This window comes from Thalia democratica, chromosome 6, assembly GCF_965202585.1.
Source record: "Thalia democratica chromosome 6, ktThaDemo2.hap1.1, whole genome shotgun sequence".
In the NCBI taxonomy this organism is placed as follows: Eukaryota; Metazoa; Chordata; class Thaliacea; order Salpida; family Salpidae; genus Thalia; species Thalia democratica.
In genome coordinates, this window is record NC_139170.1 from 9,982,572 (window position 1) to 9,990,383 (window position 7,812).

The following is a 7,812-nucleotide window of genomic DNA, read 5'->3' on the forward strand; positions in this document are numbered from 1 at the left end:
TTCAAATGTCTGTGTTTTCCTTAGTTTTGTTTTTGTTTTTAAATTTACTTGTGGAAACATTTTTTATCTGAAACAAGAAGAAATCACTTAAGTGATTATAAATTCACTGCAGGCTTAGTGTTACAAAAATTCTATGGTGTTCTGCTAACAAGTAAAATACCTGTTTGATGCTGTATAAGTATTAGAAAGATTAATGAACATAATAGCTGATAATTGACTAGGACCAACCTCTTGCCATTGAAAGCAACCAATAATAATATATTGAAGAGAATTGTTTCAGAGATGATATATCAAAGTTATAAAATAAAACATGTACAAACTTTTAATCATTTTTCATTAGTATTTCAACTTGACAAAAAATAAAATAAAAATTTCAAGACAAGTTAAAACGCTTAGACCTATCCACACACCAACCTTTTCTGACTTTTTTATTTGACTTATACACAAAAAAATATTCTTTTTTAGGTGGCAATAATTTACAAAAAGAAGCTAAAAAAGCAATATATAAAAGCAGTTAGCTTTAAAAGTAAACAAGATACTTAACATTTAAATCTAAAATCAAGTATACCAACTAAAAACAAACTATACCTGACGTTTCACTAAAAAGACAAAATTTCTAGATTTTTATTAATTGTTTTAAGATAAACACTTTTCCTAAAATCTTCTGACTTAAGTGTCCAAACTGCAACCAAATGTACAATTTATATTGTTTTGAAACTTCTAAAGTGACTTTTATGTCTATGTTTGACAAAAAATTTTTCGGTCTTACAACTTAAAACTTTATAGTACAACCACAACAATGTAAAACTAAAAAATTAAATTATAAAACAACAATAGACATTGTCTGATATTTGTTTTTTCATTATTTTTGCGCAAAACAAGCTGAAGTAGCCAGCTCAACTAAATCAAGACAATTCTTAATAAAAGAATTATTTTTCAAAACTATCAATATACTTATGTATTTTTCATTTAAATCTAAATCTAAATTTTACCAACATATATATACTGAAGTAATAATTAGAGTATAACTAGAGATAATTAAGCTCCATTTTAAAAAAGTTAGAAAAAATTAAGTACTGTAATTAAAACAAATTACACAAAGTTTGCAAACACTTTTAAATTTGATGCAAAAGTACTCCATTATTATAAGCTTAATTTATGATCTTTATTTAATACAGTTAGCAGAATATATTACAACAAATCAATAAAAAAGATTCAAAAATTAATTAACTGGCAACTTAAGTAGTCAAACAATGGTAAAGTGATTACTGTTTTAAATTAAACTTTAAAAATAAATAAGTACTAAGATTACATGAATAAAACTAATACTTAAAATAATTTTGTTTTAATCAATTACTCAAATTTAAAAGATCTATCCTTAAAATATATATTTAATTTAACATTTAAATATCGGAGTAAAACTATTTGATTTTTACACTACTAAAAAACTATATACATTAAATTACAGTCAACCAGTCAACAGTGGGTCCAAACTTTTTTTTAATATTTGCTTTAATTTAAAAGGTAAAAATTTTTTTTTTTTGAATAACAATAATATAACAAAGGCTTTCCACTTTTTGAGGTAAAAAACCTAGCCTGTGTGAATATAAACTACCTTGAGTCAGCTTAAGTTTTTTATACTTTTGTGTGCGACTTGCACTATAATCTTTGAGCCATTGTAAATTGTGCACTTTAGCTTGTGTATAAATTTTTTTAATAAGTACAACAAATCTTAATTGAAAAACAAATAAGTACGTGCATCACCAGTCTTTTTCTAGTCTTCAACCAATTTTTAATAGTTATCAATAATTTTATATGCCACACAACTATAGAAACAAGTAAATCTCATAAAAGAATTTATTTTTAATTCAAATTAGCTGCTGTGAAAACAATTTTTATCAGTTACTTACTGTGGACAGTATTTTTGGTGATTTATTATATTGTAAACACTTATACTTTATATTTCTATAACTAAGAGCAAGAGTGAAAGTATCTGCTTTCAAAACTTATGTTTACAAAAGCATATTAAAATACATTTGTTATATTTAAGTAGAGCTAAGTAACAACAGGGTTGCCACTTGTTTTTTCAAATTTTTTTCCAGGTTTTTAAACGTACACATTTTTGGGTTTATTTTTAGTTTAAAGTCAAATTTAAAGTAAGAAACAGTGTTAAACAGTATAAAAATATTGAAAAGATACTGAAAAGCTACTTAAAATGTGTTTTTTAATAAAAAATTTTTGGTGATGACAAAAATTTTTTATCAATATGATAAATTTTTTGAGTCAAACCAAAATTTTACTACTGAACATGTTAAAATTCTTAAAAATTCCAGGTTTTTTGTTCAAAGTTCAAGGTTTTTCCAAGTTTTTATCAAAATTTCTTAAATTCCAGGTTTTTCCATGTTATTTTTGCCTAAATTGTCAAATTCCAGGTTTTTCCAGGATTCCAGGTAAAGTGGCAACCCTGTAACAAGGCAAAATATTTTACCTTATAACTAAATTAACAAAAATTAAATAGTAGAATATGTAAGTTAACTTTTAAATATTAAAAACTGAATCAACTGAAGCTCATTTAAAATCTCACAAAAATAAACTAGCCTGAGTTAGCCTTACTTATCCTCCGTGTATGGCATACCTGCTTAATATAAAATACAAATTAATAAATAGTCAGTTTAATAGAAAGTTTTTAATATAGATGATAAAATTTTAATAGATTGTTTTCTTTAAATTCTCAAAAATTACAAAAAATATTGCTTGTTTTTTGAAGCAATTTACAGAAATCTTCATTGCAATATGAGAAACAATAAGTATATTTTTTCTAAAATAACAAAAATTTCATGACAAAAGAATAAACATTTATTTTGTATATTGAAATATAAGGTATCTTGCTGTAGTTTAAAAAACTTTTTAATACAATTTTTTCATATCTAGAACAGTTTTAAAATGATTACTAAAAACTGATAAAGGAGATAGTTTTTTTTTTACTTTCTTAGTTTGCACCTCACAAAACCTGGTCCTGGACAAGACGTTGAAAGGTATCCGTGGTGTGCGACTTGGTAACCAAAAGGTTCTTTGTGCACCAGGTCCTAGGACCAAATATTCTGTGCGTCTTTTTATGTTGTTCAATAAACTATACTCACATTAGGAACAAATTGAAATCAACTACTTTCATTGTTTATATCTCAAAAGTTACTTACAATTTTAAAAACCAGTAAAAAGCAACTTATTAACAACATTTAATGTCTTAAAATAAGACCAAATTAATGAAACATCAAACTTTTAAATATTTATAAATAAAGTTTTATGACCAAAATATTGTTTTTTGTGAAAAAAAATTTTGTCAAAAATATACCTTAAAAAATATACATTAAAAATACAAAAAAAATCTTTAAAGCAGATTTTTCAAATAATGCAAGGAACATTTTCTGAAATATGCAGTATTTATCTTAAGTATGGCAGGAGGAGATAGATTTCAAGTGGCTTCTCCTACCATACTTGATTTTTTTCTTCCTATATTATATTCTAGTCTCTGACTTAAACAGGCTATTTCTCAAAAACTTGTTTGCACATTTAAAATCTAAAAAATCATAAGCTAAAGTTTTGAACTTAGTTTGGACTCTACATGATAAGATAAAGTTGTAAAATAAGTTATTAACCTCCTCCCTACAATTAAATGGCAATTCAAATTCTGACAACTCAAATTCCAACGATTCAAATTCTTAAAAAAATAGTTAAAAGATTATATCCCAGAAAGTTGTATAAATTTAAAAAAATAAAAAATGCATATGCAGATCTTAGTAATATCTACAAGCCACTTTTTATTTTTTTGCAAAATCTTAAACATATTCAAAGATATTTCAAAATTACTAAAAATAACCAAGTTTTTTTACTTTATTAAAGCCATATCTCAAAAAATATTTAATGTTTTGCAAAAAGAAAAAACTGGCTCGTAGATATTATTAGGAACAACATATATATTTTTTATATTTGACAAATACACATTAAATTTTTAGTTGCGGCCCTTTTCAAATCTTTTTTAAGAATTTAATTGTTGGAATTTGAATTGTCCCAGTTTGAATAGTTGTGCACCCCCTCCCTACTGCCTTAAAAAAAAGACCTAGCATCTAATAGATTTCATTATATATACATACTAAAGAAAGTCAAGTAAGATAGAGTTAGTATTAATGACAAGTATTTAAAACAAAATAATCTGAAATAGTATTTATACACTTAATATTAAATTGTTCGTTTTTTAATAAGGCTTGATGAACAAACTTTTTTACCATAATATAATATGAACTTACTAATTACTTAACAAACATCAGGTACATACCAAATATCAAAATGTCTAGCTTCACTCAGGGTTCGTGCGCGAAATTTTTTTCATTTAGACTGACTGAGACCAATTTAGCCTGACATTTTTAAAAAATAAAGAAAATCCCCTTTGGAAGTCATTTTTGGTATTGGGGGTCTTGATTAGTACTATTGTAGTCTCCGACTTCAACAAGCTTTAACCCATAAATATTTTGAGCTTTAAAAATATGCAAAAACCAACTCATAGCTTAGTTAAAACTCAATAAAATAAAACTGTATTGTGAAAAAGGTGATTAACCCCCCTATGCCCTTAACATAACAAATTCAGTGATAAGTTTTGAAAGAAGTGTTATATCTAATCTATTTCTAGTGTAAAAATTAATATATATTACTAAACACAATTGTTCAATTTAATTAAGCACAAAAAAAAACATTATAACAAGAAGATTTATAATAAAACAACGTGCATTGTCGTGTTTTATTAAAATTCAAAATTAATTGCTTACATAAGTATTAAAATTCAAACAAACAGCTAATTTTTTGAACTAAACAGTAATGTTTAAGTTGTATTTTTTTAATGAATTTTCATAATTATGACGTATATAATGTACTCAAAACAAAATAACGAATATTCTTAAAAATGTTTTAGAGACTCAATAAAATGTTTTAAGCATTCTATATATATACTGACTGATTTTGTTCTTAAAAACAAAATCTTTATTTAGAAATAAATTTACATCTCAATTTGATCTTAAAAAGATTTCTTTTTTTTTTTATCAAAAAATTTCAAGCATTTGAACTGAGAAAAGCTGAGATTCTCAAATTTTTAAATAAAAAAACTGATTTAGCCTGACGTTTTTAAACTTTTTTCAAAAAAACTGATTTAGACTGACTTAGCCTGATTTAGCCTGACGCGCACAAACCCTGTTCACTATTTTAATATACTATAAAAGTTATAAAATGCTAACATTTAAATATTATTAATAAAAATATATACTTGACAATTTGGTAACCAGGTGTCTTAATGTATATATTAGTACAATTGTTTTGTAGTTAAGAACAAAAAAAATCTAGAAGAGAATGATTTATTTTTAACATTTATATTTTTTTACTTCTTACCTTTAGTATAAAATAAATTCTTAAAAAACACCAAGTCCTACACAGTATTTATGAAAAAAATTGTTAGTACCCTAACATTTTAAATTAGGAAAAAATTGATTATCCTTTAACTGAGTAATTTAACTGAAACTTTTAATGTTTTAAAAGTTACAAATTCTAATTAAAGGCATAGGGGGGGGGGAAGGGGTAAACACCCTTTTTTTAGTTTTTGATCTTATTTTATAAAATTTTTACTAAGCTACAAGATGCTTTTTACAGATTTAAAAAATTCAAAATAATTTTTGAGATATAGCCGGTCAAAGTCAGAGGCAACAATAGGATCCTTATGGAAGGCGCAAACTAAAACGTCAAATAACTAGAAATCACTAAAAATCTATCTCCTACTACGTTTTTTTAAGATAACTACCTCAAATTTTCTGGATATGTTCCTTGCAGTATTTAGAAAATTCTGTCGGAACAGAATTTAAAAAAATTAAAAAATAAAAATCTTATAACAAAAAAACAAAAAAAAAATGTTTTTTTGTTTATTTTTTATTTAAAATTTTTATTTTTTATTTTTTAAAAAATTCCTTTTGACAGAATTTTCTAAATATATCAAGGAACATTTCCTGAAAGTTTGAGGCAGTTATCTCAAAAAACGTAGGAGAAGATAGATTTTTAGTGAAATAGTCTATTTTCGCCGTTTTAGTTTGCGCCTCCAATAAGGATCCTATTGTCGCCTTTGACTTTGAACTGCTATATCTCAAAAACTATTTTGATTTTTTTAAATCTGTAAAAAGCATCTTGTAGCTTAGTAAAAACTATATAAAATAAGATCAAAAACCAAAAAAGGGTGTTTACCCCCCCCCCCTTATGCCCTTAAGGGCATAGGGAGTTCCACCTTGTTTTTTACAACTAAATCTTATTTTGTAAAGTTTTATATAGGATTCCAGACATTTTTAACCACTTAAGAAAACTTAATTTAACTTTTAAGATATAATCGATCAAAGTTGGTGAGATTGATAGGTTCTTAATGAAAGGCCCAAACCAAAAAATTGAAAAAAAAGATTTTATCATTAAAAATCTATCTTATTTCATTATTTAACTAATCTTTTTCAAATTTTTACAGTAATTTCATTACTAATAATTCCCCAGAAAACGTTTATCGTTGCATGGGGTAGAGTTTGAGACTGATGTTTTTTTACCATAAAAAAAAAATAATACTAATAAGTGTTTTTAATGCCAAATTTTTTTAGACTTTGAAAAATAACAAATTTCAAAAATTAAATATTTTTTTTAATCCACAGATGTTTTTGTGTTTAAACTGTATTCCGACTAACGGCGTTTCACTGTTCTCAAATAATTTAAGAACGGATCTACGGAGTCTCAAAAAAGTTCTAAGAATAAGCAACTTAAAACTTTATTGAGACTCTGTAGATCTGTTCTTAAATTTATTTTAGAGCAGAGAAACGCCTTTAGCGATAAAGTTTTAACACAAAAACATCTGTGGTACATATTCTGATAAGCTTAGCTTATCAGGATCTTTAGGATTTAACGCCTTTTAACGTTACAAATACATCTTATATTTTTTTAATCTAAAACTTTCATTTTTGATTATTTTTCAAATTGCAACATTTTAAATCTTTTTAACTATATAAGAAATGTTTCCAAAACATTTAAGGTCTCTAGCTCAAAAAATAAAAAACAAGATAGATTTTTAGTAATTTTATTTTAAGTTCCAAGAAAATTGACTAAAAAAATTGAGGTTTATAAACATAGACAATTTTATTTGATTTCTTCCAGGTTTTTAAAAACAGGTTTTTTGGTCCATTTTTGGAAAAAAATAAATGTAGACTTAAAATACTATTGTAAAACAATATAGAAAAGATACATTAAAGCTATTTTAATTTAAATGTGTTTAAAAAAAAACACTTTTAAATAATACAAAAAATGTTTGTCTTTATGATAGACTTTTTGTATCTAATTTATATTTTGTTACATTACATGTAAAAAATTTTCTAAATTACTTAAATCCAACATTTTTGTTAGTGATGTTTGTTTTAAATCCCAGGTTTTTTTTTAATTGTCAAATTCCATGTTTTTTCTGGATACCATGTTTTTGGGTTTGTATTCCTGTTAAAGTCCTGGACAAGACATTAAAAGGTATCAGTGGTGTGCAACTTGTAAACCAAAAGGTTCTTTGTGCATTAGGTTCTAAGACCAAATATTTTGAGCGTCTTTTTTTTGTTGTTCAATAAACTAAACTATAATATTCCATGTTTATGTTTGTATAAAAAAAATGTTCAAAACATGATCTGTAAAAACTAGTTTGTATCAAAAATTACAATATCTCAAAAGTTAGATTAAGTTATCATATCAGGGTTGCCACTCGTTTTTTCA